Genomic DNA, 18,175 nt, shown 5'->3' with positions numbered 1-18,175 from the left:
TGAGATTCTATGAAGGAAGCATTCGTTCACTAATTCCTTTAAGTCCGGTAGGACTGTCATCTCCAGTTGGAGAGCACTGACAAGATTAGTGAGGCAGCTAAGTAAAGCTGATAGGGCAAGGTAGGGATTTTTTGGAAAGTTAGGTATATGATTGAGCCCTTTGGCCAATAGCTTACGTATTATGGCATTATCAATAATGCTAAGATCCTGAGTGTAGACATGGTTACCAATGTCTTCAAAATTCCTGCAAAATGTGGAAAAATGGACACGTGTACATTGAGGGATCGCTTCTTGCCAAAGAAAGTCATTATTTAGTACTAATCCTTTTATAGGATGATGATATCTCCATCCTATGAGAATATTATCAAGTAGTTTATGATTCCCAAAAAGTAAGTCAAAGCACTCACAAAAAAGATTTTTTGGTTGAATCCAATCGAGAAGTACATTGTGAAAGAGACAGTGTATGTAGATAAAACCACATTTCGAATCTTCTTTGCTGAGGGTTCTTCTTCCACAAGGGTTTGTAGAAACATAATTTGGACTTCCTAGAAAGGAAAGGTCTAGTTCTAGCTGCCAAGGCATTCTTTGGTTTATAATCTTTAAGGTAAAGCTTAATCTGTTCTAGAATCTTTGCATGATTCTCAAGGTTGTGATTAGTACTCATGCGAGCTGTCATTCTATAACGTGAGCAGTCTTGAAACAGAGGTGACATAAAAATTAGCAAAGTGTCGAAATTGTAATGTTTATTTGGGCCTCCAAACCTTCAACCGGCAAAGTCAAAGACTATGGTAGTCGTGAGCAAGGAACCAAAAAAAGAATCTAAAAGGGGCCACCTAACACCATTCTATCAATAAAGGATTTACAAACTGTAGGTCCAATTTAGAGCTCAATTTTGAAGACAATTTCCCAAGCCAGCATCCTGGTTTCCCTCAGAAAGAAAAACCTTATCTATAGGATGTGTGTGTAGCTGTTTAAATCTTAACTAATACGACATAATTGAACTTTTACATTCAAAAGACAGCTGGCCAGGGAATAATGAACAGATAAGTACAAAAATAACTCAGTATTAGAATTATTTAGGTACAATGATTGTAGGAAAGAGATCCTCTTTCAATTAAACAAGTAGTCAAAGAACTTCCCCGGTCCTCAATGAGTGCTTCATTAAAGTAGGGTAGCTTTCCAAAGAAAAGAAAACCCTCCAAGATAAGATACAATCCTTACTTGCATCCATCCAAACAAGAAAACAATTCAGTTAGCCTTGGATGTGTTTTACAGGTATCAATGGACCATATCAGTTGTTATCCATGTCCATCTTATAGGTTTTAATTACTTTAGACAAGCTAGGTTATTTATTAGAACTTGTATGTTATGAGTCTTTTCTTATTACTTCAAAAAATGAGTGGTACAATCTACCTTCTAAACTGAATGATGAAGTCCACCAAGAGTCCAAAACATTTCAAGAGCCATAGCTTGGTAGCTATGCTTAAGCCCAAAATAGCAACCATATACTTACCTTTAGAATTGGCAATCCCATGGTATCATTGGTATCCCTTTAGACAGAGATAGGTCATGTCCGATCTTTTTTGTATAAGATGCCTAATCATTTAATGACTACTTTTTGACAACTAACGGTACAACACCATATTAGAAAGTTTGAGACTTTAGAGCCAATTTGGGAGTCACCAAGGTCTTAAAGATTTAGCCATATGGACAAATCTCAAACTGGTTTTTAAGGCCAAATCCTTCCACAAGGTAGTACTTGAAAAGCTCTTTTGAGCCATGCTCTCAAAACGTTTTCTAAGATTTGGCCATGTGCTCCAATCTTAAGCTCATTTTGAAAGTAGGAATTGGGAAATTCCCAAATTCACTAATATGTTGTTGTACCAGATGAGGGTAATGAATACCTCCTTTTTATAACCAATAAGACACCAGTAAAACCATTCAGCAGAGTCGCGAGACTCCCTCTTTTAAATGTGGAACCTCATTTTATGAGCCATAGCTTGGAAGTTATGCCAAAGCCGAGAATACTAGCCATATACTTACCTTCATAATCCCAAGATATCCACAAGTCATTAGCAACCCTTAAAGAACGGTAGTGTCCGGCCCTATTTGAGTAAGATACCTTACTTGTCCAACAACCAAAGGTACTAGATGAATTAAATAACACCCCAACTAGTTGCTTCAAATGAAATTTCAAGGGCAAAACTGGACTTAATCCCAGGTGTGATAGCAGTTTATCAATCCAAACTAACAAAGATTGTTTTAAACAAATAACTTCCAACCCTGCAAATCATGCAACATGTCATACTGCTTAATAAAGAGAGAGTAAATTAACATCCTGCAACGGCTAAGAACAGAGCCCATATAACAACCAGTATGCGCACAAGCGCCGATATTACAACCAATAGTGCACAACCTGCAGCGGCTGAAAATAGAGCCATAACAACCAGTAGCTACCAACCTGCAATGGCTTGAAATAGAGCCAATACAACAACCAGTAGCACAAAACAGTCCGCGCACGTGTTTGACAACACCTCAGCCCCATTTTATGCATAAGAGGTCTCAAGGCTCAAGCTAAACATGCTCGGCACATTAGTTTAATTCAATCCCATTAACAGTGTTTATACCAACCGGCTCCCAATCGAAGCCAACCATGCATAGTACCACAACCGAAACAAACTAAAACTGGTACAACAAAGCACCTGAGATGTTTGAGTAGCAAGCTCCATTGCTCAGCAAGTTCAGACAGTAATGACACAAGCAGAGAGAAAAAACCTAATCCAAGGCTAAGTGAGGGCCAAGGTGTGCCCTCACCTCTGCTTAAATAGGTATGTGTGCACGCTTCCAGAGAGGTGGCGATGAATGTGCCTGGCCACCCCTTACTTTGAGAATCCCACATTTGGTCTGCGATTTCCATCACCTGGGACGTCCAGAGAGTATAAGAGAGTAGATGGGGCTGCCTTCCCCGTATTATGATATCAATAAATTCACGCTTTGATTATGCAAGGGCATAGCCCCACTATAGGGAAAGTTTTTATAATGGCAGAGCAATGAAAGCTCTATAATACCAATGGGGGGGGGGGAACCGAAGTGGGGAGAAAATTGAAATATAGCAAGCAAAAACCAGTGCTTTAGTGTGTGTGTGTGTGTGTGTGTGTGTGTGTGTGTGTGTGTGTGTGTGTGTGTGTGTGTGTTTTTAAGTATGAAAAATCCCCTCATAATTGAACCATACTTAGACAATTGTCTTAAATAACAATATTTTAAAACAAAATGTCATAAATCATTTCATATACACCAAATACAACATTCTGTATCTAATGGATAATACAATCATTTAGATCAAAAATTTGATCTTTGATCACTACAATATAATATCTTAGTGTTGTATTTTATGTGCCCATCCTTTGGGATGAGCTTCCACTACATCTACATGTAGAAGGATCCAGCTGGTACATTAGCTGGTACATTGGACGATCTTCCGTTACTGCTGCAGATTTCATTGCAATTCCGTTACTGCTGCAGTTCTCGAAGATCTTTACCAAAGGCATAAGCATATTTATATAATTTGATTGAGCTCGAAAGATCGATACTATCTTAAGCTATTAAGTAAAAATCCAAAAATACCCCAATCTGTGTACACTATATCTGAGTGTCGAGCTACAATCCATGGAGATAGCACAATGGAAGTTGTATGCACCATATAAGGGAGATGTTTAATTTCTTATGTAAAGTCAGCCTATAAAGTCTACAATCATTATTACAATAGAAAGGAGGTAGCATCACTCCAGCTTCTGGTATTAAAGAACTCTATCAGAAAAAATTCGGCAGCATCTCCTTTGTAAAACGGAAAATATTTCAAGTTTCCAATCAATGCCATCTCTACTGAGACCCTGACATGAGGTTTAAGGCTCTAGCAACCAATACATATGTGTTATTTTCAAGTCAAAAAATCCATCATGCCAAATTTTGAAGTCTACAAACAATTCTCTTTATTATGCAATAAACTAGCTATGTATGCTCAAATAATCAGCTAGACCAATCTTGAAAAGTGCATCAAACAATGCATTATAGGACCCAAAAAGTGTATCAAAAACTGTATCAGAAAGTACAAAACATTATCATTATCCGGTATTAGGAATATGCCTCATCAATCAAAACGAAGTTATTCCGCTATTATACATCTAGTGAGCCTGCAAACATTAGAAATTTGTACCGTTTCCAAAGCATGTTACCCATCCTGAGTAGGTGCATAGGCACCTACCTGTTATGCTAACGTCAAAATGTGGCTATTGGTTGCGGCCAGAATTGCCTCCGTTGTAGCAAAGCGAATATGGACTGCATGTACCAATAGGAAGTTCATCTCGGCAGAACGCACATGGAAGATCCTCAGTAGCTAAACCATCCTCTAGGTTGTGTGTGTGTGTGTGTGTGTGTGTGTGTGTGTGTGTGTGTGTGTGTGTGTGTGTGTGTGTGTGTGTGTGTGTGTGTGTGTGTGTGTGTGTGTGTGTGTGTGTGTGTGTGTGTGTGTGTGTGTGTGTGTGTGTGTGTGTGCGTGCGTGCGTGCGTGCGTGCGTGCGTGCGTGCGTGCGTGTGTGCGTGTGTGTGTGTGTGTGTGTGTGTGTGTGTGTGTGTGTGTGTTGAGCAAGGTGAAAAGTATGCTCCAGTGTATCAGCAAGACTGAGTTCATGAACAGAGCCGTAGCCTAGTGTCTATGTGTGTGTGCTCTCTCTTGCATTGACTCGCGGGACAGAATCGAACCAGAAGGAGAAAGGAAGATAGGCCGCTTATCTGCAAGAATCCAAAATCTATGGCAAGCAGGGTGTAGAAACCAACCTCTCGTAATCCAGTAGGGATAGAATTGCGAGCAGCCTTGTATGAACTACTATGGTGGCAGAGTTGTGAGGCTCTTTGTGTGCACATGATTGTGTATGGGAGGCCTAAATGTCAGATATCCAATATCAGAGAACGCGATGTGTTTGGGGTGAGGCTTGCGTGCAACTAACTGCATGTTCTTTTTATGTGTAAGTATGGGAGTGTAGATAGGGTAGGTCAGTAGGGGAAGTAGGCACCGAAAGTGAATAACAAGGTAGAGGGGATTATCCTTGAATGCTTTCACACGATGTCATTGAATACATGGGGTTACCCCATGTGATTGCAAAGAACAAGTTCTCATTCAGTTGAAAATCCTTGAGTGAAGTCAAGAGTGGTAGCTGGAGATTCTGCTTCCAATTTAGCTGGAGATTCTGCGCGTGGGTTTGTGTTGAAAGCCTTGGATTACCAGTCGTACCGGGTTTGGTGTAGTTGCTAATAAATGTGTTGTATGTGACCCGAGAACATAGAGCTATAATTGGATAGATACACTTCAATTACAAGGATCATGTGTAGCTACACCCATTGGATGGCGATTTGCAAAGGATATGGTATTAACACTGATTTTCAGATGTACCAGCTTGTTAGGTGTGGGTACTATTCACCGCTATTTGAAACGGAAAGCGAAAACGTGCAAGAATTACCATTCCAAGCACATACTCCAGAAGTTGTGTCCTCTAGGTTAGCACACCAAAAAGGGAAGCTGTCAGCCAAGTGTTAGCCAAAAACTTGCTAGCTAGATAAGTGTGTGTGTGTGTGTGTGTATGTGTGTAGCGAGGATTTAAAAATACCTCTTGAACGCACATGCTATAGGTATTTTTGAAAGGTGGACCTCTGGGTCTTTCTCTCTCTTAGCCTCCTCCTCTCATTCCACTCCGCCATCTCTCTCTCTCTCTCTCTCTCTCTCTCTCTCTCTTACTACTACTACTACTACTACACACACAATCCCACATATCTACATGCACACACATACATTGTCTCTTAAGCACACATACACATACACATACTACTACTACTACACACACAATCCCACATATCTACATGCAGACACATACATTGTCTCTTAAGCACACATACGCATGCAATATAGGGGGTTTCTCAATAGTGCATCCCCAAGGATCCCCTCCTAGAGGAATTCCTTGTAATGGTTCAAATTGTGATTTCTACTTATCATCAATAACTTATTGTGCAAAAAAACCCACACAAGGAGGGTTGTTGAGGTGCAAGGTTTTTTGCACTGCAAGAACTCCATCTATCCAATGAGGCAATCATGTAAACATAACCCCATGTGAAACTATGAGATGCCCTATAGACCATGTGAAGGATCAAGGGCCAAGTTAGAATCTTTCCGTTTGGAGAAAATCTAGTTATTCCTTGTGGATGTGTAAAGGTCACTTGTGATGCCTGCATAAGAAGACTATATTCACTCAAAGCTAACATAATGCAAACACTATGTTCATTTCCAATATGAATGGTTCTTTTATCTATCCACCATGACCTTGCAGCAGCTAGTATCAAAGCTTCCGTGGTGATTAATATCTTTTAACACTAGAATGGTAACCTAACAGGACATAAAAGTGTACTTTCAAGGTTTTGGGGAAAAATTCCAAAACCACAGTAGATCCACTCATTTTGAAAAATCCTTTCATGAGCTTATAGTTCAATAAGTACTACATATGGAAAAAATGAGAGGAACTTGTAATTTTTCTCATCCCTTGGTCACTACAAGCCTCCAAAGTTGATGGACCAGTGCATTTTGCCCAAAACAGCAATTTCTTACAGTTGATTCATTATAAATAAGAGTGGGGATTTTTGTAGGACCTGAGATAAAATGCCCCATTAACTTCAATGGGTTGGTGACCAAAACATATGGTTTCTTTTACCTCACTAAATGTTTTTTGGGCAAAAAAAATAGGTACAAAAAAGTTGCATTTTTGCAATTCTGCGGACCTATCATCAAGTTTCTATAGTCATGCTCAATACAGATACTATATACATGTTTTCTTAGTTCCCTTTGGGCCTTTGGATTCAAAAGGAGCCATGGAGCATGTCAAAAGGATAATGGATCTCTTACAATTGGAACCTTGGGGGCAATGATAAAGTGCTAAATACAGCAAACATGAAAAAATTGGGTTTAGCATTATGACCTCTAGAAACCCATAGAAACTACTCAATATCTAGCCAAGTTTGTAGTCTATGATTAGATATAGTTACTACCTACAAAATACACACAATTGGCCTAAGAAACTAGCAATATTGAGAAAGTTATACTTGCTACTCTAAAATGTATCGTATTCTTCAGCAATCAAAAAACTCAACCATCATCATACACTATGCTATATAGCATATTAGGTCCCCCAAAACTCAAGGAAGATTAGATTTATGTTATACATTACACTTACACAATCAAAATTGAATTTGGATATCAAGAAAGCCACCAAAAAAATCATAAAAGTGCTAATTTTGGCCAAAAAACAGGGTCATGCAATTCTTGTAAATTGGTCATAACTTTCAATTTTAACACTTAGCTCTCCCTACAAGCATCAAAACATGTTTAGAACTATGAAGTCCTAACCTCTAGCCATCTAAACCTCACAAACATGAAGTTTAGAGCGGTATAGTTGCCAAAATTTTAAAAAAAACCAAAAACAGGACCCGTTTTTTCACACAGTTTAGGTTCAAAAATGTTGTGCAAGAGTAAGATTAATGGTGAGATCGATACTCCAAAAAAAATGCTAAGTGTTTTTCAGCTCATAAGGCAACTTTGTGGATATACAGCACCTAGAAATTCATTTTCATACTCTTCAAATAATTCAAGCAAAATGGTCACTTAACAGGACACAAAAGTGTCCAAGGACATAAAAGTGTCATGTTACCATTCTAGTGTTAATCGCTTCTCTTTTATCCTACCTTATCTCTAATAAGCACCCTAATCAATTTCAATCAAAAATGCATGGCCATGTTCTCAAATTTTCTCCTTGATCCACTACCCTTTGTTAATTTGAAATTAATTAGCATGTGTGTGTAGATTACATTGCATTGGAGCTACTCCATTAAGGGCCACAAATGCACATTTGGAGCCATTCAATTGAAAGCTACACCAACAAATTGAAGAAACACGCTTATGTGTGTGCACAACCGCCACCATTCGCTTTCAATTGAGCTAATCTACACACATTTTGGCTAAGCTTTGCAAAGCAATGCAATTAAAACCAAGCTTTTGAGCTTGGTTCTCTAGATTTTCTACAACAACTCAGAGCAAGTGTATGTGTATGTGCACTCAAGGCACCTTTTTGGTGGGGGGAGATAACGAACATCTCAAATTTTTTTATTTTATTTTTTAACTACTTGAGCACGTGGAACCCCTACTTTCAGGTCCCTTAACTTTTGAAAAAGGGGCGGGAGTGCATTCTTGGGTGGACTCCAAGCCACACACCGAACCACATTACTCCAAGTCACACAACGAGCCACATTACATATTTCCCTCACATTCCGCTTACAATGCCACCTACTCCCACTAGGGCATGAGCCCACCATCAGTGCTATCAAACCTAGTGTTTCATATTACCTTGGGGTAATAAAAAGTGAAGTTCTATTGTGGCATCTCCTGCATTGACCTTATCAATGCCATCATCCCATAAGCTCCATCAGCACTGCCGAATGCTCCCTATCCATCGACTTGCTATAACAAGAATGCTTGAGCTTCAAATAGTGCTCCTCACTATCAGTGCTTGCCATCAAACTCATGCTATTGATGTGTACCAAATCTTTGCAATCATCTACAACTTTAGCATTTTTGACATACTCATTATCTCAGCCAAACCAGCTAACCCAAATCCATTCTACAACACCCTTATTATGTATTTGAAAAAAAAAATGAAATCTACTAATTCCTCTATTGCATGTTGAGATGTCAAGATCAACATGTATGACTCTTGGATAACTATCACGAACAGTCATCATCACTGACGCACCTTGGGGGATATGTAAGAAATGCGGAATACAATAAGGATCTAGTAGCAAGGAGAGTAGAGAGAGACACGATGCAAAGTAGATTAGTTGCAAATCAAAAACTTTAGATTAGCACACTATTACAAAGTGATGGCGTCATCCACCCATGCGCTCTCAAGGTAGATCTTAGATGGAAATTTAGACAACTAGAGCAAGTAGGAATACAAGGGACTAATAATCCTTACACAAGGATGTGTTGTGTGCATCAAGTGTGCACACCAATCTACCAAAATACTCACAAAAAGGCCTTCTTATATAGATGTAAGGGAGCCTCTAAACGCCCATGTGCAGCCGCCCTTAGATAGCCAAGTCCAAGTAGGACTCCCCCATGTGCCCATGTGTAGCCGCTTTTGGGTAGACAAGTCCTCCTAGAAATTGGGCACCGGCCAAGGAAATCCAACCACCGGCCAAAGACCACCGGTCGTCGACCACCAACCAAAGACCATGGACCACCGGCCACCGAACGGCCATTTTTTGATTGTCTTCTGGTCGTCGTCTGGCCAAGATATTCCGGAGAAAAGGAATATTCTGACGAAGGGAAAAAAAGTCTCAGGGGGCTTCCGTCCCTGAGGCCCCCAAAGTTGCCCCTAAATTTGCTTTGTACCATCCACGATCACAATATAGAGATCTCATCAGCGTGCAAAGCTGGAATCCACCAAATATATGTGCACCATTGGCTTCTCCTCATATGGGGGCCTTACAAACTGTGCAACATATATTGTGGTGGCAAAACTTAGAGAGGTGGGCATTGCAAGTATACCAACACCCCCCCTCAATGAACACCTGAAGATGCTCTATGTTGGCCATGCGCCAACTCCAAGTTGATGAAGATGTCGAAGTAGCTGGTCTTTCCCTAGAGCTTTGGTGAAGATATCTGCAAAATTATCTTCAGTAGCCTCAATACTCTAGCTCCATCATTTCATCCTCAATTATCTCTCAAACATAATGATACTGAACCTCAATATGCTTTGTGTGTGCATGGAGGACGGAGTTCTTGGCAATCGCCATGCAACTCTGGTTGTCGCATTGAAGTGTTGTTGCTGAATGAAGAGAAACACCTAAGTCCATGTGGAATCACCTTAGCCAAACTGCTTCACAAGCTGCAAAACAAGCATCTTTATACTCTGCTTCCATTGAAGAAAGAGCGACGGTTGGCTGCTTCTTGCTGATCCAAGAAAACACTTCAGAACCAAGTGAGAAACAAAATCCAAAAACTGACTTTCTAGAGTCACAATCTCCTACCCAATCAGAGTCACAATAACCACTAAGAGTATTTGTGCCAATGCCATAGGCAATGCCATGGCCTAAAGTACCTTTGATGTACTTAAGAACTCGCATACCTGCCTTCCAATGAGATTCTCTTGGTTGGTTGAAAAACCTGCTTAAAACACCTATTGCATAAGAAGTATCCGGCCTAGTGTTGCACAAGAAAATTAAGCTTCCCACAAGTTTTCTGTATTTTTTAATGTCGACTAAGGGAGAAGAATCTTCCATGGATATTTTTTCATTTACGTCCATTGGAGTGCTCAGAGGTTTGCAATCCATCATGCCAAAAGCTTTTAGGATCTATGTTGCATACTTTTGTTGAGAGATGAAGATGCCTTTTGAGGATTGCCAAAACTCAATCCCCAAACAATAATGCAACAAACCTAAGTCTGTCATTTCGAATTCAGAACTCAAAATCTCACGAGTTTGTTGGATAAGCTCTTTGTGATCACCTATGATTATCAAGTCATCGACATACAAGATAATAATGACTTGTTTTCCACTCTCTCTAAGTACATATAAATTCGCTTCAGAAGCACTTCTTCTAAAGCCAAGTTTTTTAAAAAACTTATCAGTTCTGACATACCATGCTCTTGGAGACTGTTTTAGGCCATATAAAGCCTTCTTCAATCTGCAAACCTTCTGTTTTGAATGGGGTGTCTCAAACCCTGGTGGTTGCTCAATATACACCTCCTCCTTGAGAATTCCATTCAAAAATGCAGACACAACATCCATTTGGTAAAAAACCCATAAATAGATAGCAGCAAGAGCAAGCACAAGACTAATAGTTGTCATTCGAGCTGTGGGAGCAAAGGTGTCACTAACATCAAACCCTTCGACTTGAGAGAATCCTTGTGCTACTAACCTGGCTTTGTACTTTTTCAAAGAGCCATCAGCTTTATGCTTGAGCTTGTACACCCATTTTGTGCCAATGACTTTCTTCTTTGGAGGCCGATCCACTACTTCCCAAGTGTCATTCTTTATGATGCTGTCGTATTCAAACTGCATCGCTTCCTTCCATTTTGGATCAGCCATGGCCTCGTCGACGGAGGCTGGCTCCTTCACAGAGCCCACAATTTCTATCATGAGATCCATGTTGACGTTGTGTTTGGAGGCTCTCCTTTGCTCCTCTATTCTCTTTGACCGTCGCAACCCCCCTCCTCTTCATGAGGATTGTGAACTTGAGCGTTTCGAGCGTCAAAAATCTGTTGAGCCCACTTTGGTAGTGGCTTTTTCTGTGATGTTGCAACAGGTTGGTTAGATTTATTTGAGTCATCATCAAACAACTCCTCCTCTTGATTTTTTACCTGACTTTAGTCTGGCACATGGTGAGTTATTTCTTCATTTGATGAGAAAGTGGACGAACCTCGTTTCTCCACCGTATGTGTCCCTTCTTCAAATACCACATCCCGACTGGTGAGTATTTTCTTTGCCTCTGGATCATAGAGTCTATAAGCCTTAGACTCTTCACTGTATCCGAGAAATATGCATTTCTTGCTTTTGGCTTCTAACTTTGTTCTTTGAGAATCAGGAATATGAGCATAACAAAAACACCCAAATGTTTTTAAATGCAAGACTGAAGGTTTCTTACCAGAATAGACTTCTTGAGGCATTTTCCCTTTCAAAGCCTTTGTGTAGTTTCGATTGAGAATCTACATTGCTGTACTTACTGCTTCGGCCCAGAAGGAATCTGGCATACCCTTAGCTTTGAGCATACACCTTGCCATTTCTACCACCGTCCGATTGCAATGCTCCACAACGCCATTTTGTTGTGGTGTGTAACTTGTAGGAAGGTGTTGTTTTATGCCATGCTCGTTGCAGTAATTGTTGAATTCATTTGAGATGAGTTCTCCTCCTTGATCTGTGCGAAGCTTCTTCACCTTCTTTCCTGTTTCATTTTCTACAAGCTTTTGCCACATTTTAAACTTTCCAAAAGCTTCAGACTTCTCACGAATGAAATACACCCACATCTTTCTACTAAAGTCGTCGACTAATAGCAAAAAGTAGAAAGATCCACCTAAAGCGGATGTAGACATTTTTCCACAGAGATCTGTGTGTTCCAACTCTAGAGGAGGCTGAACTCGATTACTACTCTCTTGTGGAAATGCCTTTCTTTGCTGCTTGCCCATCATGCAAGCTTCACAAACTTCATTCATATCTAATATTTGAGGCATGTGTGCCACCATCCCAGATTTTTGCATCTCTTTTAGCACAGCAATGCTTAAGTGACCGAATCTCCCATGCCATAATTGAGTTGTACCTTTCTCTGTAGTGACCGTAAGTGCAGAAAGTTCGTAGAGGTTGTTGCGCCTTACACCCTTTCCCACTATGTTGCCTTTAGAATCCAAGATTTTTGCTCCATTTTTCTTGAAACGGACTTCAAGATCATGATCAGTGATTGCAGCAATGGACAACAAATTCTTCTTGATTTGAGGCACATACAACACATTAGAGAGCTCTTTAGTTTCACCTGTAGCTGCTATAAAAGAAATAAACCCAGACCCTTCGGTTGGACATTTGGCATTATTCCCAACAATTACACTTATGGGTTCCTGTAGAGGCTTCCAAGAACTATACCAATCTTTCTTACTAGTCATATGTCGGGATGCACCACTATCTAGAATCCAAGAACCATCAAAAAGCGGAGTTTGTGCTGATGAGCATACCTCTTCTATGACGGCCCATAGTTCAAGGTCTATTTCAGCATTGTTGGCAGATTCTCTTTCCTTCCAAGAAGCTTTCATGGTGCCATTCTTCTCATCTGCTTTCTTCTTTCTGCAGTCTTTAACAGCATGACCCTTCTTGTCACAGTAGTAAAATCTACCTGAAAATTTCCTCTTCTTAGGATTCTTCTTAGAAGCATTTGACGTAGTCCCCTTGCCTTTTGCATTGGCTATGAAGGCAGCATCACCTCCACCATCCCTGGTTCTGAGTCGTAGCTCCTCTTCAAGCAACATTGCACTCAATTCTTCAAACATAAGAGGGGTTGGACGAACTTGAGTGTTGAGTGCCATAACGAGACCATCATATCTCGCCGGAAGTATGCGAATGTAGCGCCGAGCTAAATCTTTTGGAGAAATAGCCACACCAACGGCAGCTAATTGATCTTGGAGGTCCTTAATCTGCTTGATAAAGGCCTCCACTTTCTCTCCATCAGCAAGTTTCTCAGCAGCAAGCTGATTTTCCAGATTTTGAATTCTGGTGTGATTGTGCGCCTCATATTGGTGAGCCAATATGTTCCAAGCTTCATGTGCTTTAGTGGTATGTTGAATCAAAGTGAGGACAGAATCACTTACACGCATGACAATGGCGCATAATGCATCTGCATTCCTTCTTTTCCAGGCACGTAGAAGAGTAGCATCTGGGGGAATTACAACGCTTGGATTTGCAGGATCATTTGTTGCAGTGGGCTCCGGGTCTGCACCATTTGGCCCCAACATTGTATCCAACAATTCATATGAATCTAGAATTGCAGAAATTTTGCATTTCCACAATGTGTAGTTGGTGCCGTCAAGCTTTCCTTCGGTCAATGCTAGTGGACGAATGCAAAGTGGAGTAGCACCAGCATCAGCACTTGAAGATGCCGACATAATTGATTTTGCAAAGTAATACAAGTACTTCTCATGCTTTCTTAGCTACGAGCACCTATAGCTCTGATACCATGTAAGACATGCGGAATACAATAAGGATCTAGTAGCAAGGAGAGTAGAGAGAGACACGATGCAAAGTAGATTAGTGGAAAATCAAAAACTTTAGATTAGCACACTATTACAAAGTGATGGCGTCATCCACCCATGCGCTCTCAAGGTAGAGCTTAGATGGCGATTTAGACAACTAGAGCAAGTAGGAATACAAGGGACTAATAATCCTTACACAAGGATGTGTTGTGTGCGTCAAGTGTGCACACCATTCTACTAAAATACTCACGAAAAGGCCTCCTTATATAGATGTAAGGGAGCCTCTAAACGCCCATGTGCAGCCTCCCTTAGATAGCCAAGTCCAAGTAGGACTCTCCCATGCGCCCATGTGTAGCCGCTTTTGGGTAGACAAGTCCTCCTAGAAATCGGGCACCGGCCAAGGAAATCCGGCCACCGACCAAAGACCAAGGACCACCAACCACCGGCCACTGGACGGCCATTTTCCAATTGTCTTCCGGTCGTCGTCTGGCCAAGATATTCCGGAGAAAAGGAATATTTTGGCAAAGGGGAAAAAAAGTCTCAGCGAGCTTCCGCCCCCGAGGCCCCCAAAGTTGCCCCTGAATTTGCTTCGTACCATCCACAATCACAATATAGAGATCTCATCAGCGTGCAAAGTTGGAATCCACCAAATGTATGTGCACCATTGGCTTCTCCTCATATGGGGGCCTTACAAACTGTGCAACATATATTGTGGTGGCAAAACTTAGAGAGGTGGGCATTGCAAGTATAGCAACAGGATACACATGTCTTCGCCAGTGTACTATAGCTAGACTACACCACTTGGTCTATCCACCAAAGTGATGGCACACTTATTCATCTTACACACTCACTAGAGATACCCACTAGATTGTTGTACTAGTGTCCCCTTATGTTGTACTTCTTGAGTTAGTGAAGAAGAAGAAGAAGGTCTTGTCTCCATCTCATTGGTTGGTGTGTGTGTGTGTGTGTGTGTGTGTGTGTGTGTGTGTGTGTGTGTGTGTGTGTGTGTGTGTGTGTGTGTGCATGCACTCTTTCAAGATCTCAAGCTCTCCTTTTCTCTATCTCTTAACATGGTATCGGAGCCTGGTTGTGTTTGAGGAGCTTGGAGCTCAAAGTAGGAGCAACAAATGAAGCGGTTTTGAGATTCTCCAAAGACATCATCAAATGATCTTCTATCGAGGTGCTTCTTTTTGGAGATTGTGCATCTCGAGTTTCTATGTAGTCATTTGGACTACAATTGTGCCTCTAGATTTTCATTACATGTGCATTTTGGCACTCGTTTTGAAGCTCAAGTGCATTTGCATGCAAAAATGCTAAGGTTTGGGATTTTACAGATCTATATTTTGGTGGTGTAGAAAGATCTATTTCATCTAAAGTGTTCATAGATACTATTTGGTATTGTGAAACAAGTGTATGTATGTAGATTGTGGTTATGAGTGATAAGTGACAATTTTTAGTAGGCTGCTAGAGACTTGGTAAATTAGAGACTTAGTGAAGCGTTGAAAACATGTCGTCCAACAATGATGGACTTAGCCAAAGTGTTAGAGAGAAGCTGAACAAGAACAAATTCCATGTTTGGATGTTTAGAATGATCAATTTCCTTATGGGTAAAGGTTATTGGTGGGAGTACATTGATGGAATGAGATAACACCAACATTCTCAGTGGAAGGTGCAACTACTATGCATATACAAGTATTTAAAGATTGGAACTAGGGATCTTAAAAGATTATGTATTGACTTCTTGTGAGTGTGCAAGACACTATGATTAGGGACACACAAGATGCTCACATCCCTAAGGTGGCTTGGAATACCTTATTGTTGTAACCAACACAAAAGAAAGGAAGCTGCAGTTGAAGACTGAGCTGAATAATAGAGTGAAAAAGAAAAATTATCTATTAATGAGTATGTGGTAAAGATAAAGAACATATGTGAGCTCAATTGGTGTTATAGTTGATGATAAGGTGGAAGTATGTCTACGAGGTCTGGGTCCAAATATACAAATAGTTTAAGAGTGGTATCCATCTTTGAGAGAACATTCCCATATTTACAGATTTGGTGTCCTTTCTAATTAAGTGAAGGAACTTGAGAAATACACCTCTACGCAAGCCATAAATAATTTTGAATAGTCCTCTTTAACAACACAGAAAAAGAAAGAGAACGTGATACAGGTCATGAAGGTGGTCGAGAAAGAGGGAACACCAAGCACAACAACATAATAATGCTCATAGATAGAACATAGGGGGCTGAGAAATTTTTGATGCAATGGAAATTTGAGAGGTCATGGAAATGCACAACATAACAATATAGGTTAGCATGGAAACGTATTATGTTGGGGTTGTGGGAGACATGTTCATCTTGAATATGAATGTGAAGAAAGGAGACAACAAAATAATTATGCAATTACTAGTAGGAATGTAAATGAGCCTGAGAGGTTATTTGTGGTGCAACACATGTTAAATACTATGTTTGCAAATGTGGAAAAATCCAGTGATAATCCAACCCTAATGACACCGATACAAGGCCACATAGTCTTGCAAATAGACGGACTTTCTTCCCTCAATTCCTCACAAACACACATCCATGGAAACCTCAAACATTCCATAGAATCTCCCAAGTGAAAAAATGAAGAGAAGATACTCTCATTCACTCCTCCACACACTCAAAAATAGGATGCGAACAAGACGAGACTTAATAGGACCACCTGTAGAAACCCTGCTTCCTCCCACACACAAAGAGGTGAAAGTGCTAATAATGAGCTTAACAAGAACTCCTTCAGCCTAAACACTCACAGAACCATGAGTAATGTGGAAATTTTTAGCCTTTTCACAGCTTTTTTGACTTTTTGGGTCCATTTTTTGCCTGTTTTGACTCCCAACAGGCTTTCTTCGCGGGAAAAATACCAAACCAACTCCAAAATGCACCAATTTTTTTAGGATTGGTCCTTGGTACCCATAATTCATTTCCCACATACCCAAATTCTATTTTTGACCACCTTCAAGGCGGTTCACACATCGCTGCATATCGAGCGCTACAAATAGACAATTATTGGATGTGTCAAACTTTTGGGATGGGATGAGAGTTCCACACATCCCACTTGCATTATTTACATTCTAAAAATCTCAAACACATCTCCTCAAGCCACTTGGAACCACATCTATAGCTTTGACACCCTATCCAGGCATGTACATGTGCCTGATTGTTGGATGCAACATGACTATCTGCCATTGTCCACCATATTTGAAACCTAGCATCACATTAGAAAAGCTTCCAAATACATGTATTCACATTTTTATGTACACATGCCCATGCATATACGCGCTACTTTGTACACGCAAAAAGTTTTCTATCATCATTTTCCAACCCCAAATTAAGCGTTTATGCTCAACTCTTGCATCAAATAGTGACATAAAACCTCAAAAGTGACCCCAATTACTCATGGATCGTATGGAAACTCATCAACTTGCATAACACCACCTAAGTACCCAAGCATGCCAGCCACATCAAAGGGAAAAGCATCTATTTTTTGTCCAGGACACCACCATCCACCTGGATCCCAAGCTTGATATGAATCTCCTTCATGGTTGGAACATGCCATCTAATACCATAAGCCATCACAATCTATCAAAACCATATCTACCTTAAAATGCATCTCATGACTAGATCTCATTCCATTGATAACCATAAATTTCAAATCTTCTTGGTGCACCAATGGCTCTTCGATTCTCACATAAAAGACACCATCACCCCAAACACTAATAACTCCATTCCAAGTTTTAAAAACCACCTGAGAAACGCTTTCACTTGCATCATCTTCTTCCACATAAGGAATGTGCCACCTAAAAATCTAGAAACATGCATATAAATCACCTGAATGCATCCACAAGATCATCATGCAAGCAAAATATCACCGTCTAACTTCCTTACTATTGCATCCTCAAGATGTTTATACCAGCAAACCACAGGGTATGTATCATTGCCCACAATCCTTGGAGATGGCACTAGCATCAAATCCTTGCACACATAGAATTCATTCCTATCACCTTCATGGCCCAATACCTTTGCAACACAACCACTAGAGGTTTTCCCAACCCCCAGCTTTGTTAAAACACATGGACCCAATGTCAAGTCAACCATCATACCTTCCACATCATCTTCAGTTGGTGTAGAAAATCCTTGGCCATAGCCCACCATCTGATCTTCATATCAGCCATCCATGTCTTGCTGCTGCAAGGCTCCTTCCCAAAACATACACTATTATTTTTGCAAGGCTACCATATCCTTCATTGATGAATCTTGCAACTCTATGCCATTACCACACCAACTCTCATTAGCACCAGATGTGTCACCATTGT

Source organism: Adiantum capillus-veneris, chromosome 30, assembly GCF_014529385.1.
Source record: "Adiantum capillus-veneris isolate H3 chromosome 30, ASM1452938v2, whole genome shotgun sequence".
In the NCBI taxonomy this organism is placed as follows: domain Eukaryota; kingdom Viridiplantae; phylum Streptophyta; class Polypodiopsida; order Polypodiales; family Pteridaceae; genus Adiantum; species Adiantum capillus-veneris.
Note: the sequence above shows the minus strand (reverse complement) of the source record.